Below are 21,205 nucleotides of genomic sequence, written 5' to 3'. Positions count from 1 at the left end.
CTCCCCTGGAGGCTGAATGTGCACTCCTGGCCTCCTCCCCCTTCTAGCCCTCCCTTCCTCCTCAGAGGAGCTGTCTCCAGACAGTTCAGCTCCCATTCCCAGGCTGAAGGAAGGCTTCCTGAAACCTGCAGGCCCAGAAAAGATTCCTCACTGCAGAGTGCTGACCTGAAGGTTAAGAGTCCAGAAAAAGCAGCTGGTATGTGTTTTGAAGTACTGCAGATCGCACAGGCAAGTTTGAAAAACTTGCAAAAATAAATACTTCACAGTGCACATTCACAACCCCAGTGAGCCCTCTTAGCCCGCCCGTAGATGCGGTTAGTACAAATATGTCCTACCCACCTGATCGTTGCGCCCATGCACCAACCCAAAGATTGCATGGGCGCTGAAAAATCGCTTCGATTGAACATTCAAGGGCGTTAAGTGGCCCGTTAATTAATGGTTGGACATCATCGCATGCTCACCCAGTGAAATGTCGCGATGGCACGTGGTGATGTCGGGACACTCGCCCGATGTCACCACGTGTCATTTTAGGCACAGACAGGCGGGGCCCCCGTCTGCATGACAATGGGAAAATTCTGCCCCATGTCTTCAGACCAGGACTGCTTCAGGCAACACATAGTCCCAAAGGCAAAGAATATGGCAGTGCTCAAATTTAGTAACGACTCTCCGAGGCACCTGCTGGACAGTGGAAAGCTGTTGCAATATCCACTACCCCGACTCTGGCCACAGGATGTCCACTAGAGCGAGCAATCCAGCCTCGGAGGTCGTGGCAGCGAAGGTCAGCGCCACAGGAGCACAGAAGAGGTCAGCCATCCAGTGCAAGAAGAGGATGAATGCTTTCATTCATGCTGCTAAGGTAAGTCAACCACCTCATCACTGTCAACACACACTCACAAACCTAGCACACATCCACAGGGATCTCACATCTCAGGGGACAACACCACTAACTCTCACGCGTACCCCATCAGACTCATCCTCTGGAACTCAAGTCTTAATTCTGTCCATGGCTCTGCCCACCACTCTCTCCATCTGTTTTCATGGAGGAGAAGCTGGCTCATATTACCAGGGAGAGATCCCAGACTGGGGGTGGAGAGGCCCACATTAGGCCTCTCTCTCATATTGAGGACCATGCCATTGTGCTGACTGATGAGGATGTGGTCCGTGCCTACTGCAATGGTGGGGCCTGCGGCGAATGCCCACATAAGGATCCTGCACCCTATAACCTCTCTCTCTATGAATGCTCTCTCTCCTGCTCTTGAGTCTGATGCCATGCAATAATTATCTCTACTTTGGTTCACAGGGAGTTCTGCCAAGCAATTGATGCCCTGAGCCCGCCAGTTCCTCAGCTCCATCTATGTCCTCACCTCCAGCCAAGGGGACACCTCCTCCATTGAAGAGCTGGAAATAAGCAGCCTGGAAGACTCATCACAGCGCTTACCCAAGCCCTCCACCAGCGCAGAGATACACACCTCGGTGGGACCTAGATCTAGAGCAGGCTTGGGTTCACAATCTGATGGTCACTGCACAGGCACCTGTCTGGAGCAGAAGGAGGCAGGTTCAGCCAAGCTCCTCGGCACTCAGAAGATGGCTGGGGAAGAGGCATCTGTGAGGTCCGAGTCAGATGACGAGCCTCTGGATTTGGCCTGCCAACTCATCCTGGAGCGTCAGCAGAAGGCGGGGGAACATCACACGGAGCTGTTGGAAGCCCTCAACAGAGTGGTACGTGGGCTGGAGGAGTGCGTCCACCTGCTCTCTGATGATGTGGTGCCCATATATACATGTATGGAGGTTTCCATGGGAAGGAGGTCCAGCAGAATGCAGAGATGCACGTCGATCTGCAGTCCATTGCAGGAGCCATAGGTGAGTTCCTGCAGTAGCAACGCGAGAGGGAAACAAGCACCTTGACACCCCTCCAGGTGCTCCTTCCCCTCAAGGAGTCAGGTCGGAGCCCTGGGGCACTGGAAGGGAGGAGGAGCAACAGTTGGACACCTGTCGGTCATCCACTTAGGATTCTCAGAGCCTGTTCTCTCCCTCCAAGTCCCGTTTTCCTGTGACTCTCTCAACCTCATCCTCTGCCACTACAGAGGCAGTGGCTGGCCCACAGGAGGACAGCCAAAGTAAGTTGGGGGCCTCAAGGCCTCAGCTCTCCCAAGGACGTACGCCGAAATCATCAGAGGCAACATGGCCAACCATTGCCCAGGCTGTCCCCACCTGTGCTATGGATGTCAGGGCAGCACCTAGAGGAAGTGGTAGGTCTAGAAAATGTAATAAATTCTGATCACAAGTGGTTGCATGGGTGGACACATTTTGTCACTTTACAATCTGAAAGTATATTCACTTTCACTGAATAATGTGTAATGTTGTCTTTGAGCTTCACTTACTGGCTTCACGAATCCACCCTCTGCATCCCCCCTAGTAGCAGTTCAGCTGCACACAGCCAGACCATGAGTGATTCTGGAGGGAGAAGTGTGTGTGAAGCAGGGCTTTTCAGAGCCTCGTGCAAGCACTCTCCCTTGCACATGGAGCCTTCCTCCATCACACTCATCTCACTGTCCTGAGTATTTTCAATGCTGCCTGCTGGGGTTCTCTTTCTGTTGTCCATCTGAGCTGACCTGAATCTCTGCCCATCCACTGATCACGTTCCCATGTAGCACCTGCACCTGTCCAACACGAGGCTCCGCTCACTTTCGATTTGAAAGCCATGGTCGTAGTCAAGTTCCTTGTAAGCTCCCCTGTCCTTTCCCCTCTCCCAGTCACCCATGCCCTTTTCCCCATCACTGTTGACCCCCCACCCCGCTCCCCTAGCATCACCTCCTAGCCCCCCACCATCACCTACCAATCCGAACACTTTTCTTTCCTGTATGTCTAGGTGAACGTGCATCTTCCCAACCTTTCTGAGAATCCCAACCTCATTCACATCAACCTCTCTGACCTCCTCCTTCCCACCCCCAGGGTCTGTGTCTGCATCCGGATCCCTACCAGCCATCAATGCTTTCCCTTTTACTACTACTACTGCACCCTCACCCTCCCACCCTTCCAGCTCGCTCTCCCCCCTCTCATACTCACCATTCCTTCTGACCATGCCAACCCTCCCTTACACATTCACTTGGACACCCCTCTTACTCCATCCTCCTCCCTTACTCTTTCCTCCACCCTTTCTCCTTCCTCCACTCTTCCTCCTTCCTCTCCCTAGAATCCTTCCTCCCCCCAGATTCCATCCTCCCCCTAGACTTCTTCACCGCTCTGCACTCCTTCCCTTACACCTTCCTACCCTCCTACACCTACCTCTCTACTTGCCGCATTCTTCCCTGTTACACCCTCCCCCCCTCTCCCCATACTCTCTCCTCCGCCTCCCAACCTCACCCCCTGACACCTTTGTTCCCCTCTCCCACTCACGGCTAGATTTTCCTCTCCTACACACACAGCCCCAGTACACCTACCACTCCCACCAACAGCTGGACCTTCCTCTCCCCCACCTTCGCCAATCATCCATAGCAGCCCATGGCCAAGACTCTGATGTCCCAAAGAAGACCTGAGACATCAACAGAGACCCCCCACCTCTCAGGAGCTGCTTCGCTGCAGAGCCATGTCCATAAGAATCCACTCAGCCTGTGGTGCACATGTTCATCCATAGTCCGGTAACTGTAGGGCTCCAGCATCTTCTGCTCCTTGGATGTCCGCGATCTGAGAAAGGCCCTAACAGTAAATGCTGACGTCACACTTGCCCAGATATGTTCTGTGGTGGCGTGCCTTCCTGCCGGTGTAACGGAATGTCTGGTGTAGGGGGACGATTCTGCTCGGGCCTCACTTTATATACCATTAGTGGATGCAAAGCGGGTTCCTGCCAGCCTCCAGTGGGATTGGCGTTCCGCCATGGTGGACACCATCAGATGTTCCCAATGTGCTTTCCCACCAGTGTGAAACCGGTTTTTAGCCTTCTCGCCTTATTCACCCCCTCCCACCCACATGATGCCTGACACCAACGGGGCTGGAAAATTCCGGCCTTCGAAATCATAATCAGCTTTATTTCAGTTCCCCGCCCTTTCAGTTCTAACCTTCAACCATAGCCTAATATTAAATCAGTTCTGGCATTATCTAAAGCTTGTGCCTATAAAACAACAACCTAGCTGTGAAGCAGTTAATTATTTCCACTAGAATGCATGGGGAGTGAGTCAGTGCTTGATCAAATGTTTCTGTAAATGTGTATTGCCTTTAATAGATGTCTGTTAATTGAAAAATTAGTTGAAAATCTCTATCAAGGAGATGCATTGCCTCGAGCAATACAATAGATCATTGCACCATGAAATGCCTTGAGACTGGGAGAAGATCATGGGTTTCAGCTGTCTTTATTTCAAATGCAGGATACCATTTTTGCGCATTGTTGATGTCCTGAGAATATATCTGATGTAATGGTAAAACAGCATCCGTAAACTAATGATAGTGGAGGGATGCTATCTGCTTTCTTTTTTTCACCCTCCATTGATCTGATTTCAGATGGAACTCTGATGTCCTATTTCATTCTCTTGTGCTGAGAGTCTGACTTGTGCTTATTGCCACTACTGTTAATGCAGTGTTACTAATTCAAAAAGCAAAATCAACAATGCCATTGAGATTGCTACAGTGTCACATTGGAAACCATAACAAGTTGTATTCAAAAGAGACGGGTACAAATACAAAAATGCTCAACAGATGGTAAATTTCAAAAATTGAGTTTGGAACATAGAAACAGGAGAAGGGCGCTCAGCGCTTTGAGTCTGTTGCACTGTTCAATTAGATCATGGCTGACCTGTGCCTTAATTCATTCTATCAGCTTTGGCTCCATACTGGTTTATACCCTTATCTAACAATAATCTAGCAATTTCAAATTTAGAATTATTAATAGAGTTAGTTTCTACTGCTTTTTCTTCAGCAAAGATCCACATTTCTACAATCCTTTGCATGAATGATTCTCTCCTGAATGACTTGACTCACATTTTAAGATTGTGTCCCTTTACCCAGATTCCCATACCAATGGAAAAGGTTTCCTTCTATTTACATCAATTCCTCAAAATGATAAAAGCCGCAATCAAATTTCTACCAAACTTTTTAAATTCAGTGAACACATTCCTAGTTCATGTAATCTCTCTTCATTACCTAATCCCATGATCCTTGGTAATATGTTGTTGAATCTGCACTGCACTCCTTCCAAGGCAACAATAACCTTTCTAAAATGTGGTGACCAGAACTGTAAATAGGTACCAGTTTTTTGTGGTTGACACAGGGCTCTGCCCTAGAGGATCCTGCCTGCCTGCCCAATTTTCATTTTGGGGAGCCAGGCAAGGCGTGAAGACAGGTCCGCTGCCTCCAGAGACGGGACTGATGTCCATGGAGGTGGGCGGATGGTGGGGCCAACATGTTAGAAGACCAGCCTCTGTTTACTGGGACATTGGCCCAGTTCTATTAATGGTTGTTAGATCCTTTGGCTCTCACCCCTCAACGCTCCTCACCCCTCCCAAACACTCTGCCTCAGTCCTGGAGCTCAGTCAAGCATTCATAATGGGGCCATCTGGAAAAACTGATGCATAACCACTTGTTCAGCCTACTTCTGCTGATACAGGGTGATTACCTGTTTCTGTTGATACAGCTGATTCAGCTATCTGCACTGTTCTTTTTTCAAAGGCTCAATGGAATTTCAATCGGAGAAGCCTGACAACTGTTCAGTTCATTTCAATGTCTGAAAAAATCTCTAAACTTTAATTTATAGTAATGATCAAACCATAGTTTCCAAATGACTCATTTAAAATCAGATTTTCAATAGTGTTGCGTGCAGAATAGAATTTTATGCTTTGGGTAAGGTACTCTAATGCAAGTGAACACTTCCACAAAGTTTGTCAATTTAATGGTCACAACTTATAAGGACAGAGCCATCTGATCAATCATTGTATTGAAAGCATAATTAAATCATCACTACCATTACATCATGACATTTGATGTTGGCAAGACCTTTTAAATGTACCTGTGAAAAGGTCCCCAACTCCACAGCAGGCTCCTCCTGAGGTTCACAAGTTGACTGATCTGGCTTGGCTCCCACAGACATCAGGAACCCACCAGAGAAAATTATTTGGCAGCAGGCATTTAAATGGTGACTCTGATGTCCCTTTAAGTGTGTGCAGGGTTTGACCTGTTGCATTTCTTATCCCAGAGAAAATTCCAATCATTGGGAATTGGCAGGCAGGTTTAAAGTTGCGGCAATCAAATTTGGGTCTTCCGATTTGAGTTCTCTCAGCATTAGGAGAACAAAATTCAGCCCAAGGTGTTAGAACAAATGAATTCTAGTCTTGGAGTTTTCTGTTACTATTGGATATTGGCAAGATAGAAATTAAAAGGTAGAATTTACCAGTAAAGTGCTTATAGATGTCACAGAATGACTAAGAATATATAGAGAGTAAACTTCATCCCTTGCAAAAAGTATTTTGGTGTTTTTTGGAGGATCACGCACATGTGACCACACAGACATGCACGCACGCACGCGCATACACACACACACACACACACACACACACACCTTAAATGTAAAAACACCTGCATGTTTTGGCCTGAGAGGTTTCTTTGTTCAACTTCAGTATCACTTTACAGCTTTGGAAAAAGTGTAACAGGTTCATTTTTTTGTTTAAAGGTGACTTCAGACTTTCAGAGTTTACCTTCAAACAATTTGGATTTAAAAATAAATACAGGAAAGTTGAAGGGAAATTTCAAAACCCATTTGACAAAATAAAGAAATATACTGCTTGTGTCCATTTTGAAAAGACTAAGGAATGACTTTGTTATGATTATAAAATAGTTTCTACCATGAAACCACCAAGCATTCAGCCTATTTTAAGTACATTGGTATACTGGATGATTAAATTACATTAAATTAACATGAGATTGGTTGGGGGTGGGTGGGGGTGGTGGGGGGCGTGAAATATTTTAAAAGAGGTTTATGGGGTGACTAGGTTCTTGTTTCCTGCACTCATGGCCATGTTTCCAAGCTGTGATAAACCATGTTACTCTAACTCAGTTCCCATGATACCTTAACTTTCTGACATCATGCTGATCTGTTTACATTATAATAATGGGTCTGGGACTCTGAGCATGGTGGCATGCTGTGCTTTTAGTGTTAATTAATTAATCATTATGCAGACTTGAAAATTACTTAAGGCTTGTTAATGTAATTCTATTTGTCTTTCAAAGGCACATTATTCATCTACTTTAGACAGCCTTGCTACAAAACTTGTATTACATCTTTTAGGTTTTCTAAAGAATCTGCATGGAAAAGACTGGAAAATGCCAGCTAACCTGGAGAAAATCACTTTCTCGAGTGCTACCATTCTGAGACGGAACACTGGATGGGTCGAAATCTCCTTCAGCAAAACTAAAACCATCATTTTTGGCTCTTGTCAGCCCTTATGTGTCTCTGGTCATAACTCCTTCAACTTCCCTGACTGCCCTCTCAGGTTAAATCCAGTTGTGAGGACTGCAATATGTTTTTCAGCCTTATGCTTAGCATTTATGTTACTATCTGGATTGTCAACAAGACATTCTTGCACTTCCAGAAAGTCACATACATACATATCCCCCGCCACTCCTGAAATCCCAATTCACATTTTCAACATTTTGAGAATTGATTTCAGATAATTTGATTTCCTCATTGTCCTCATCACTTCTACCTTGCACAAATTCTAGAAAAGCCAAAATTCTGCAACCCAAATTTTCTCCTGCTCAGGACTCACATATCCAACATCCTTGCCCTTGCTAAGCTCAATTGGATCCCTGTGCCTGAGTGAATAAAGTTTGAGGTCTTTATACTTACCTTCAGTTCCTTTCATTGCCTCACTCTATCCACCTGAGTGACTTTTCCAGCCACACATCCCTCCCACATTCCCATTCCTTTCAAATGTTTGCACACCATTTCCACCATTGCAAGTCAATCTTTCAGTCCCCAAAGTTTTCTCCAAAACCACCTTCTCTTACTGCCTCCTCATTGCCTTTAAAAACTCCCTAAAATGTTGCCAGCAAACAAGTCTCCATGCTTAATGTTGCTCCTCTTGCTGTAGTGTGATCATGCAGTGTTTTGAGGCATTTCATTTTATTTAAGCATTTAGATGCATTTTATTTATTTTTATAGTTGATTTCCTCTGGAAATGATCACATTTTAAGTAGCGTAAACCTTAAATGTAAGTTTATGAGCTCAATTTGGTGAGAAGTGTATCATTTAAAAAATATTTTTCTTGCATTGTGCCAATAGAAAGGTTGCCACATGTAGATCTTAAGAGTAGGTACAGGTACACTAGCTAGTAGTAAAAATATTTCTAATCCAGTATCTATTCTGTACTGAAATAATAAAAGTAATGAACTAAAATGCTTCAATTATGCCTTTCATTTCCTTGGGGCGGATTTTCCCCTCATTGGTTGGGCCGGGAAGCGGGCATGCAATGGCCCACCACCCGCGATCGGGCCCCGACTGCGATTTCACGCTGGCTGGCCAATTAGCGGCCAGCCAGTGTGAATCGCATGCTGAAATGCTCAGCGCTGCCTAGTGGGGGTGGGGGGAGGGATGGAGAGGAGGGCAAACTTGGAAGTCAGCGCACATGCATGAATGCGCTTACAGAAAGTTTAAAAAAAAACCATGTCCCCTCATATGACTGTCGCACGGGAAGGGACATGTTAGGAATGAGATTTAAAAATTTCTACTGAATTTGGATTTCCTCAAAAAATCTATTGGATGAGGTTTCCTCAAAAATCCAAAGACCGCTCGGCCTTTTTGCCCACCCGCCAACTGTAAGGCTGGATGGGCAGGGAAACATTCAGTTTAATTAAGTTGTCAATGGGCTTAGCAGCCCTTTTAATTGTCAGCGGGCGTGCTGCCCACTCCCATGTGCATGCCCACCGACTGAAATATCGCGCGTTATTTCATGCTCATGTGTGTTGGGTGGGTGCCCACGTGCCAAGGTGAAAATTCAGCCCCTTGAGTTTTAATTCAGGTAAACCATGACTGACCACAATCTCTTTAAGGTTTATTATAGTAAGAATTAGTTACTTACATGCACACCGATGTTAACTATATTAATTATAAAAAAGATTTGTATTGGTATGAAATAATAAATCGACAATTTCTCCAGCACAAAGAAACCATATGCCCTTTGGGGGCTCGGGGGCTAAGCTTTAGATCATACATCATTTGTGAAGTCAGCTAATTTAAATAATTTCATGGCACTCCCAGCATCTAGGCAACAGCATGCTGGAAGCACAACAAGGTCATGGGGATTGATTACCTAGTGCCAGCAACTTTTGAAATGTTGTTGGCCGCCATTTAAAACTCTGCTTGTATTTTGTTGAAGGAAATTGAGCACAGCAAGGCCCCATTCACAAATTGGATGCCCTGGTGCAGGAGGTCTGCAATGAAATGTGGCATCACTTGGGGGAGTGGGCCACACAGTAAGAAAGAGTGCCATTTTCAGTTCAATTATGTAGTATTGCTCTGATTGACATAAAATCCACAGCCTTCATAAGCCTTCTGCACATTGTGATAAAGATGCTTTGGAACCACTTTCACATATGCAGTGCACATGGGATAGCTGACATGATCTTTTTGACCCCAAGGTATTAGCCCACATACTTAACCGTGACCAGTCACTTGTATTGATTTTTACACTCTAGAGATTTCCTAATCTAACTATACAGTCATGCCTCTCACACCCTACCAGAGTGGTACATTGGAAAGGGTTCCAAATTTACATCCAATTACTTGACTACAGCAAATTTAAATTTTACAAAATGCAATCACAATGTATGTGGACTGTGGTTCTGACTGAGGAGGCCGTGAAATAGATCTCTCACTGTAATGCTAATTTCCTTTTGAAAAGCTTACTCAGTGTACCTACAGCTGTTTAGCCGATCATCCTGCTTTCAGAAAATAAGGTCAGACAGGGGGGATTTATTATTTCCGTATGGGACCTGACTCTGTCTTTATGTGTGCTGCACCTACTCAAAACAGACGTGCAAATAACACATTTCACACCATAACGAAAGAGGAATTACGTAACTGTTCAGCTATTTTTTGAAGGTGTTACCCAGGTTATGTTTACTGACGTGTCAGTGATGACTTTTTTCCACACACACATGGAAAAACTGCATGTCTGTGGTGTATCTTTATTATAGAAATGAAACCACTTCCGTTTCTATGCTGTGAAGACTTAAAGAGAATGCACATTTGTGTTGGCGATGCCTATACTGAACTTTCAGAGCTACTCATTCTTTTAAGAAAGCTGTGGTTTACTGGTCAAAAGCAAAATTATCCTCCTACATCCATGTCTGTGAGCTAGTTATTTAGGAAATTTAAAGCAATGAAAAACATTCTTACATCTTCTTATTTAAAAATACTTAAAATATCAATTCAGGATGATGTTACTTCCAACTATTCAGACACCTGTGGCTGGATTTTCACCAAATCGGGATCACTTGGTTGCCCTTTAAAGAATTGGGTGTGACTGGGACCTGATGCCAGGATTCCTGACCCCATTCCCAGGGTTTCAGATTTTTAGGAGTGTCTTTTAAGGGTGTGGGCTGGTTCAGGTAAAAATCCTGCATTATGCACTCCGGACCTGACCTGCTCCATTGCAGGGATAGTCATGTCCTCGTCCTCTTAAATTCTCATAGAGTTGTGCCAGGTTTTCAAAGAGTCATGGTTCCTGGCACCTCAGAGGTGTGGTGAACCATAGTCTACATGAAAGTAGCTTTTGAAAGGTAAGTTCAAAAGATCCTCCTCATGCCCCCATGCCAAAGTATATTCCCCCAACATCCCTAAGTCCCCTCATGATCCCCTATGCCAGGCTATGCCCCCGGCAAACAACCCCATGGCTCCTCATGCCAAACTATGTCCCCAAAAGAACCCTTATGGCCCCTAATCCCCCCATGCCAAGCTATGGAATTTTCATGCCCTCGAGACTCTGTAGAGAAGTTTGAACCCTATAGTGACAGTAGGTTGTGTGAAAAAAACTTTGAAAAAAAAGTCATTCATTGATAACTTTCCACTTTCTTAAAAAAAACTCCTTTTTTACTACTGGCCAATAAAGTGTCAATCATCCAGATCCTTTAAAATATGAATAACTGAAGCTGCAAGCACTTGAATTCTCTTTACCTTGTGTGAATGACCATGGCGAAATTAACTGAAGAGGTTAGCGAGCCAGAGCTGTCAATCAAGCAATGTTGTAGTACTCTAATGGATGTCTAGGCCCTCAGCCAAGAATACATAATGAAGCTTGGCTGATAGCCCAGAAATTTATTAGAGCCCTGAAACACCTGAGCCCCAGAGAAAACAATATTGGCCATCTTCATATTTGACTTGCAGGTGTCCTTGTATTGGAGTTATGTACACCCAGAGGACATTGGAAGAAGCGAAAAGAAACACAAAGATCAGCTGGCTGAGCAGACGGCCCAGAGAAAACAGAGGCCAATGAGTCGTGCACCTTCACAGCCCGCTTCCTTTCTCTATGGTAAACGTGGCAGAGACTGCCGTGCCAGAGGGGGCTTCTGAGTTACACCAGGTGATGCTTAACACAGAATTGACCACCATGGTGCAATTACAAGAAAAAATGGCTGCCATTGTATGCTTCCTGATGGTGCTAGCTGCAACTGACTGCATGCACATAGCTCTGCAGTTCCTCTATATCAAGGGGGAGTAAAACCACAATCGCAAGGGCTATCACTGAGCCACTGTGCAGCTGGTATGCAGCCACACCAAGAAATTCATCTCGCTGAATGCTCTCTATCCTGGCACATTCACAATGCTTTTATCCTGTGACAGTTAGCCATTCTCACTCTCTTCAGGCCTCCAAGACAGAAAGCAGGTATGGCTGCTCAACCACAAAGGGCTACCACCTCTATACATGACTCATGAGCACATTCCGCTGCCCCACCATGCAAAGTCATAGGACCTTCAATGAAAGCCATGGAGGTACCAGCAACACAGTCGAGCCACTCATCTAGGTCCAAAAGCAGAGATTTTGCTGCTTAGTTTGCCCGGCAAGGATCTCAATCTGCAATACACTTCAATGTTGTCTCCTGCTTGTGGTGATATGCTGCATCATCCACAAACTCAAAAGAATGAGTTCCTGGCCATTATCTCCTGGGACTTGGAGGCCACCTTGGGAGGAGGAAGAGGAGAACGAGGAAGGGAGGAGACAAAATGTGACTGAAAAGAATAGGAGGGACTCTGTACTGAGTCTACGCTTCAGTTAAAAAGAACTTTCCCACCCCAACGTGGATCCACCATCCCCTTACTATTTTGCACTCCTCATCACAAAGTCCCCTTGTTCTAGATCACTTAATAATGGTCAACAGTCAATAACTTCACACAACTTTATTCAAAGATACATCAATAATACAAAAAACCCCAAAAGTAATGATGCTGCGTTCCCTTCATGGCTGTCTTATTGGTGCCTTTGCCTGGTCTACAGTCCCTACATTGGCTACTCCAGTGGCTGCAGTATGTCTATTGGAAGGCAGTTCACTTTCACTGTTGGGGACTGCAGATTGTCTTGCAGGATATGCTTGATCAGCTCTGCACCTTGAAGGCCCAATTATAAATGTACCTTGGCATGGATGACAACACCCTGGGCTGGCTGGCTGAGAGGCAACAGCTAAGGTACTTGTGAGAGTGGCAGTGCTGGGAGGACAAATGCTGTCATCCTGAGACATGGGGGAGAATATTTCCCACGTCAGGCAGGCTGAGCATGAGCAGACGCAGGTGGGCGTGGACCCAGTCGCTGCCCGCGATCGGGTCTGCGCTGCTATTTTATGCGGGCAGGCCAATTAAGGACCGCCCAGTGTATTTCTCGACTCCCAAGAATAGCGGGAGTGGACGGGCGGCAGTGGACGTGCACAGGCTGCCGGGTCCAATGGCGACCCGGCGCCCTGTTTAAATGAAGGCCTGGCAGCCTATGCAAGGCTGCTCAGAATGGTTGGGAGAAGAGCACAGCAGAGGGCTACTGTGCATTATGCAAGTCCAGAGGGTAGGCCAGCGGGGCAGACCAGGCCGGAGGGCAGGCCTTCGGGTCAGGCCTTCAGATGAGTGCCTAGCTGCTCTCCAGGTGGGAGTTCCTGATTCCAAGGGATGGGAGGCAGAGGCCTCCCTGCCTGACCAAACGTGCGTGGGAGGACGTGGCCAAGAGCATGAGCTCCTATGATGTGGTGCGGCGCATATGGGTCCAGCACCGTAAAAGGTTCAATGACCTCCTACACTCGGGGAGGGTGAGTACTATGTTGGCTGAGGTCACTTAATGCAGCCATTACCATTAACCCCCACGCCCTGCACCCCCCCTCACCCCCACCGCCCACAGCTCTGAGTACAGTAACGGCACTGAATCCCTCACAGCATGGATCCCTCGCTGGGTATGACAGCAGAGATTGCCCATGCCCAGTTCACCCTGAGGGGGTTGAGCTAGGATGTGTTCTGCATCTGCAGCAGGTGTGACACTGACACCCAGAGAATAGAATGGGGGTGAAAGTCAAGGATCTGCACCTAGGCAGAGTGCTGGAACTGGGAAGCATGTCAAAGTCAGGGTGCTAACATGCTGGGAGGGGAGCTTCCAGGTGACAGGGCACCAATCCATCTGCTGCTGTTTGTGCTCCACGTGCTTGTGCCTCCTTGCTTAGCAAAGTTACACCTTGTGGAGATGTGAAGGAGGCAGAATTTGGGCAAGTGGGGGTGGTCAGCCTGGCTTCTTTGTGTGAGTGTGCCGCAGCTGCGGGGAGACGAAGAACTGGAGTCCTGCAATGTCCCACTCTGGCTGGGTTGGCAGGGATGCGATGGGAATTCAGGTACAGGCTGAACTAATCAATGCTCTTCTCCCCTTTCAGGAAAAGACTGCTCACAATTACTCAGAATGGATGTGGACTGGTGGAGGCCAGGCGCAGTTGGCGATCCTGACACCTTTTGAGCAACAGGCCATGGATCTGGAGAGGTGCCATGCCCCCAGGACCACCAGTGACAGTGACGCTGGGGTGCCATGGGGAGGCATGTTTGGCGAGCACTCAGGTCACCATGTATGTCCCGTAAGCCATGGCACTGCTGAATGTTGCGTGATTGAAGTTTGCAACATGGGTTGACCATTGATTATGGAAGGATGAGCGCATAATGATCCAGGGGAGCGGCATGCAAAATTACATTGTCTTCACTGTAACTAATCAAATGTCCTTGTTCTTCCTTTTGACATCACCGGAGCAGGGCTGACAGGAGGAGGCAGAGGGGCCACCTCTCACCCCTGAGGGCCCAGAGCAAATCCACTCAACAGCATCACACCATCTCTGTCAGGCAGGTACCAGCGCAGATGCTACACCCTGGTGGGAATTAGATCTTCAGCTAGTGTCCCAGGGCACGGCGCTGAGGGCTCTTCACACTCACTTGAGGTGTGGGCAGAGACAGAGAGTGCCCAGGGCACTGGCAGTTGGAGGACTGCTGGGGACCAGGTACATGCTTGGTTGATGGCTGATGATGTGCCTCTGAAGTCATTTGTGAGGCAGCGGACACTGGAAGTGCAGCAAGGTATGCGGGATGATCTGGCAGAGATACATGAGGCTATGCATGGCATGGTGCCCATGCTTGAGGAGTTAACGCCGAGCATTTCCGATGCGTTAAGCCTCATCTGAGCGCCATGCTTCTCCCATGGAGAGAGTGGCGACTCTCACGGAGAGGCTCCTCCAAGAGAACAATCAAGCCCTTACAGCGGGATTAACCTCAGCAGGCCATTGCCTGTGTGGGAGATGGCTTGAGTACCATGTATCCCAGCTCGGTGCGCATCCATCTACGGTGAGCAGAGGTTCAAAGCGACCTCACATCGGCGCAGCAACTGCCTGTCGTCTCTGCGGGCTCCTCTCGGGGCACTCTGGATGAAGGCAGCAGCTCCTGCGCCCCTCTGCCAGTGACCATGGCATCCAGTGAGGCTGCGGCGACTGGGGAGAAGCCAGCTGTGAAACTGGCAGCTCCATCCCAGGAGGGGCTAGCACAGGGTCCACAGGCCAGAGGATGTCCGCCAAGGTCATCGAGGCCAAAAGGACAGTGCAGTGAGCAGGCTGTCTCAGATGCCAGTGCCAGCGAGGGGACAGCACCTAGATGTAGCACCTGTAAGCGTAAGTTTAAGGCACCTTAGGCACACCACGGGTTTCTCACTGGTGCTTTTATGTTGGTCCATAGTAGATTATTGAAGACTTAGTGTGATGTCCAATACCTTTTTTTTTGATTTATGAAGCAACATTTGTTCTCTCAATAAATTTTGACATGTTGCCATGCCTCAGGGTGATTCCTTACTTCTGCAAGTGGACAGGAAGCCATGATGCTATGAGTGAGTTGTTTGACATTGAGCTTTATTGACAAGGGCTTTAGTTAATGTTAGTATCCAGCAGATTTGGCACTCAGGTATTGAGTATGGAGCCTGCAGCCCTGGTGTGTATTGAAGGTCCATCTATGGTGGGCTAGCTGAAGGTTCTTTGGATTAAAGCCTCCTGGGTGTCTCTGCCTCCCTGGAGTATGCCCGGGTCAGCGTCTACCCCCTCAGCGTACTGTTGTGAGTGCTCATCTTTGGACTCACTGCTGGACACATTGTGTGCATCCGGAGCAACTGCTTCTACATCTTTCTCACCCACTGCATCCCCCCTTTCCAGTGCCAGATTATGGAGAGCGCAGCATGCAACCACTATCACCGAGACATAATCTGGGGGATATTGGAGTGCACCCCCGAGCGGTCCAGGCATCGGAAGCACATCTTCAGAAGACCGATGGTTCTCTCCATCACAGCCCCTGTGGTGCCGTGGCTCCTATTGTAGAGCTGCCCAGCTTCTGTTCTTGGATGGCGGAGAGGCGTCATGAGCCACCTTCTGAGGGGATAGCCCTTGTCACCCAGCAGCCATCCATCCAGCCGGGCTGGAGCACTGAAGAGACTCGGCACCTGGGAGTGTCTGAGGATGTAGGCGTCGTGGGAGCTGCCTGGGTACCTTGCACAGACTTGTAGAATCAGCATCCTGTGATCACACACTATCTTCACATTCATGGAGTGGAAGCTCTTCCTGTTGACGAAGGCTCCGGGCTCACCTGCTGGTGCCTTGATGGCCACATGTGTACAGTCTATAGCACCCTGGACACGGGGGAAGCCAGCAATGGCTGCGAAGCCTCTGGCTTACTGTGTCTGGCTTGCCTGGTCCCAGCGATAGTGGATGAAGGTCAATGCATGCCTGAACAGAGAGTCTGTCACCTGCTTGACACAATTGTGGATAGCTGATTGGGGACTGCACAAAGATCACCCATCGACCCCTGGAAAGAGCTGGAGTCATAGAATTTGAGGGCAGCTGTGACCTTCAGAGCCACTGGCATGGGGTTCCCACCCACACAGTTTGTGGAGATCTCAGGGCCTATCATCTGACAAACGGAGGTGGCTGTCTCCCTTGAGAGACGGAGCCTCTTTCGGCACTGGATCTCAGGCATATTGAGGTAGCTGCTTAGCTGCCTGTATACCCTAGCGGCAGGATAGTGGCATCTTCTGCGGCCCTTTCCACCTTGGACTTCCTGTTGGCCCTGCGCCCCTTGTGCCTGCCCCTGCCCTCCCAAAGGTGGCTCCCCTGGAGGGGGAATGTTCACTCCTGGTCTCCTCTCCTTTCTGGTCCTCCCTTTCTCCTCCTCAGAGGAGGTGCCTCCATTGGGGAGCACAATTCCCATTTCCAGGCTAAGGGGAAGCTTCCTGAAAGCTGCAGGCCCCAAAAAATGATCTTTACTATAGAATCCTGACCAAGGCTTTCACTCCTGTCCAAGCAGCTGGTATGAGTTTTGAAGTATTCCTGCTCACACAGGCAAGCATCAGTAACTTTCACATTTAAATACCTGACAGATAACATTTGCGACCACACTCACCCCTGTTATTCTGCCTATGGATGAGGTTTATACAAATGTCCCCTACCCGCCTGCTCATAGCGCCTGTGCGTTGGCCTGAAGATCACACGGGCCATGAAAAATTGCAGTCAATTACTGCCTCAAGGGCCTTAACAGGGTGATTAATGAATTGCAGGCATGCACCCGAGAACATCGCGCGCCCGCCCACCTAAATATCGCGATGGTGTGCATGACATTGGGACGCTCACCCAACATCACCGTGTATCATTTTACGTGTCAGCGTGCAGGGCCCGCCCCCACACGCCAACGGGAAAATTCTGGCCAGGATGTGTTCCATGGTGCCACTGCCACTTCCACAGAGTGCCAACTCAGCAATCTTAGTTATCCTCTGGAGCACAGAATGCTGCACTGTGGTGACAGCCTGCACACCCCGCTGAGCATTGAAATCCACATACACGATGGCAACTGAATGTGTCCTGATGGCTGTAGTCTGAGCCTGCATACGAGCAGCCAGGGAGCACATGTCCTCTGTCTGAGCTTCCAGTTCAACACTAATACAGCAGGAGGCCTCCATCTGTACAGCAATGGAAACTGAGACAGCAGCTAGCAGATGCTCCACCATCGGTTAGTGTTGATCTGAAGTTGCTCATTTCTCTATGATGGAAAGTATGGGCTCCAAGCTCCATATGACACCGCTGTCATGTTGGATTTGGATTTCTCCATACTCCGAACCAGTGACCGGAGCCTATCTGACAGCCCACCGATGCATTGAGCATCTCGGTGTGCATGGTGATCAGTGTTTTCCTTTAACCCGCCTCAATAATCTCCTCATCTGAGTTCTGTGCAGCAGAACCAGTCTGTGACCTTGCCCTCCAGGGAGTTTGCACACAACCTCACTTTTCCACTTGGCTTTGTTACAGCTCACTCAGTGCCCACTGCAGAAGGCACAGGCACAGCAATGGAATTCAGGGCTCTGCAGGAGGGGGTAGGAAATGAAGTGGGTAGATGAATCTTGTGTCTTACTCATCTCATTTCCAATGGGCCTGGGCATTCCCTGAATCGGAGCCCCTGCACCCAAAGATCAAGGTGAACAAATTTTGCACAAAGTGACTAGCTCGCCACCTGTTTTATATTGAATTTGAATGACTGATAATGATGATAATAAGCCATACAGAGCATTTGTAGCTACATTGCTGCAAAATGGTCAGTTTCTTAGTTAATTCAAAAATATTAAAAGCTTTAAAAATTGTGGTTCCTCACAACCTCTTGATTTCAAGCATAATCTAATCATGCAAACATTGGTGGAGCTTTCTCTTAGATGATTTCTTTTAATGAATAATATAAACCAAAGCTTTGTTTTTGGCATCCGCAGATTATTTTTCATTTTGTTAATCTGAGCTCATACTGCACACATAAACTTAGTTATAGTGATCTTTGTTTAACTGCAATACGTTAACATTTCATTCTGCTCCTGTGATAGCTGTGCCAATTGCTTTACCCACTTGTCTCTTATTTTATGTTGTCTCTTTGTCTTCCTGATGCTCATTTCAGTGAAATAATGAGTTTGATTGAGAAATTTAAATTCTGTACAAATTTCAATTCCAAGAGACACTGTCTACTAGGGGAGATTGTGGTGTAGTGGTAATATCATTGGATCAGCAATCCAGGTAAATTGCTGTGGGGACATGGATTCAAATCCCACCATGGCAGCTGGTGGAATTTGAATTCAGTTAATAACATTTGGAATATAAAAAAGCTAGCCTCAGTAATGGCTTCACTAATTTGTCACCCTTACCTGGTCTGGCCTACATATGACTCCAGATGCACAGCAATGTGGTTGACTCTTAACAGCCTGCTGAAATGATCTAGCAAGCTATTTAGTTCAAGCGGAAGGGTAACATCCCATGAAAGAATAAGAGGGGAAGAAATATACTAGCCATGTACAATTACAGCTCATGTGGATCGGAGAGGCATAAAGGAAATCACAACTGGTAGAACTCTGGAAATGCACAGTAGACTATCAGAAACTCATTTATTTCAGGTTCCCCATGGATTGGGGAGCTGATGTGATGCAATTATGGTTAATTGTTTAATTTAGATGCTCATCAAAAGTGTTTTAAGATTAGTCTGTAAGAATATTCTCCTTACAATATAGAAGACTAAGAGGAAATTTGATGGAAGTGTTTGGGTTTAGAGAAAAGTTAAAAAAAGAGAAACTGCTTCCAGTGGCCAAAGCATTGATAAAAATAGGACACTGTTTTAAGGTGATTGGCAAAAGAATCAGAGGCAACATGAGGAAAAACATTTATGCAACAAGTGTTTAGGAGTTGGAATGCACTGCCTGTTAGGACAGTGGATATAAATTTAATTGCATTCTTCTAAAGGGAATTGGATAAATACTTGAGGAGGGAAAAATACAAGTATATCTTTTGCCCATCCCTCTTGGCTTAGACTAAAGCCCTGACTACAGATACCAGCATGCATAACTTTTCAGCTGAACAACTACATGCATAGATTCTGGAAAAGGTCAAGTATTTAAGAATTTAGCATTCTCCATACGATCACATAAAATTACACCATGGAAATATGCCTCTCAGCCCAACAAGTCCATAATGGCGTTACTCTGATCTGAGGTCATTGACTGAATGGAAGCATAATTGGAAAGGGAAATAATTGATAACAGCAAGGATTTTTTTGGAAAATTGTGCTTTCTTTTAATTGGAACTAATTACAAAGACTAAAGTGAAAACAATACTAATGAGCCTCTGCATTTTAGCAATTCCCTAGTGCAAAATGCAAAAGCCACCTTTTTTACTTTGGCTGGGATTTTCTGACCCCGTCACGTGCGGGACCCACCATGGGTGTTGGCGGCACCCCAGCCAGAAGTCCATTGACTTGTGGCAGACTGGAAGGTCCCGGCAGCGGGCGAGTGCAAAGAATCCCCCCCTTTGTTTCCATATTCAAGAATGGCCAAATCACATTAGGGTGAGTTCCAGACTGCGCAAGAAACCATCAGTCCTAGACAATAATACCCTTGTGAGGTCTTGGGCCCAACAAAGCAACTGAAGTCTGGCATCTGAAGTGCAAAGAAACACTATGAAATTGAAACTTGGATAATATTTTATATTTACACATAAAGCCAACAGGCTACCAGAGAATTATATTGGGAAAGAGCAGGAGGGTGGGACTAACTGGATTGCTCTTTGAAAGAGATGGTGTAGACACAATGGGCCAAATGGCCTCCTTCTCTGATGTAGTATTATGCCAAGGCTCCTACTAGTGCCTTGCATCTAAACATAACTAAATTTTAAGAACCTTCTTGAAGGCCTGCAAAAAGAACAAAACTAGTAGACACTTGCCACGGTGATCAGTTCAGTCCAGAGTGTGCTTTATTTTGTGGGTGGGGCTTGTTTCTAGGATGCTTTTTTTTTAAAGCAAGTGCAAATATTCACTGAAACTTGATTTGCACTTAATATAATTTGAACTTGAAATTTCTGAATCGTTTGCATTGAGATGGTTGATTCTGGCTGAATTTCATTGAAAATATCAACACAACTTGGTGGAAACTCCAGGCCTTGATGTTAAAGAAGCAAAGTGCTTTTTGCTAAATAAATGAGGAAATACCTGAGAAACATTCCCTCCAACTAAACAGAGTAACAAAATTGAGTAAGAGGTAAATTCTGTTCAGCATAAGTTCTGGAAAAATTATTAGTTAACTATCCCCTAAACCATTCTCATAATATAAATGTAATAAAGTTACATGGTATATGGTTGTAATATGTTAATTAAGATAACAAGATGAAAATAAATTGTTCTAATTTTTTAGAGCATCAATGCATACCGACATTCATTGTTAAAGATTTCATGCAGTGGAAACTAATTGGGGGTGGAAAAAAGTTGGCTTATGTCTTACCACTGTTATGATTCCCATAGAGACTTTTAAAAAGGCATTTGAATTGCGCAGAGACCTATGAAAAGAATCACAAGACAATATTTCACATTTTAAGATTTTTACTGCAACAAATAAACTAAAATCAAGATCGACTAAACATTAATTAGCAGGCAACTAATACACTAAAGTACAGAACATGTATCCCCCCCCACTTTAATTTCTTCATTTGACAGAAAACCCCATGCTGCATTTATGCATTATGCTGCACTCTCCCGAAACATGTAAAGCCGGATTTTCATCTTGTCACAGAGGTGGGAATTGGCTCCGCAAAATGTAGAGCGACTTTTTTTTGCAGGAAAAACAGCTTTCCTATGCCTTCCTGACCAATGTCATTTTAGTGTGGCATCTTTTTGGAT

The 21,205-nt window shown here is 46.3% G+C and overlaps 1 long non-coding RNA gene across 1 annotated transcript in view; it reads left to right on the top strand.

The window, feature by feature from the left end:
* The window catches only part of LOC121275290, a 126,412-nt gene extending 118,032 nt beyond the window's left edge, over window positions 1-8,380 (top strand). Inside the window, exon 2 of the long non-coding RNA XR_005942378.1 lies at window positions 7,271-8,380. This is a non-coding gene — a long non-coding RNA (uncharacterized LOC121275290). The remainder of the gene's footprint in view (window positions 1-7,270) is intronic.
* Window positions 8,381-21,205: the final 12,825 nt, after the last annotated feature.

The sequence above is a fragment of the Carcharodon carcharias genome, chromosome 2 (assembly GCF_017639515.1).
Source record: "Carcharodon carcharias isolate sCarCar2 chromosome 2, sCarCar2.pri, whole genome shotgun sequence".
Taxonomy (NCBI): Eukaryota; Metazoa; Chordata; class Chondrichthyes; order Lamniformes; family Lamnidae; genus Carcharodon; species Carcharodon carcharias.
The sequence above is the reverse complement of the archived record's forward strand: the minus strand, read 5'-3'. Positions and strand labels throughout refer to the sequence as shown.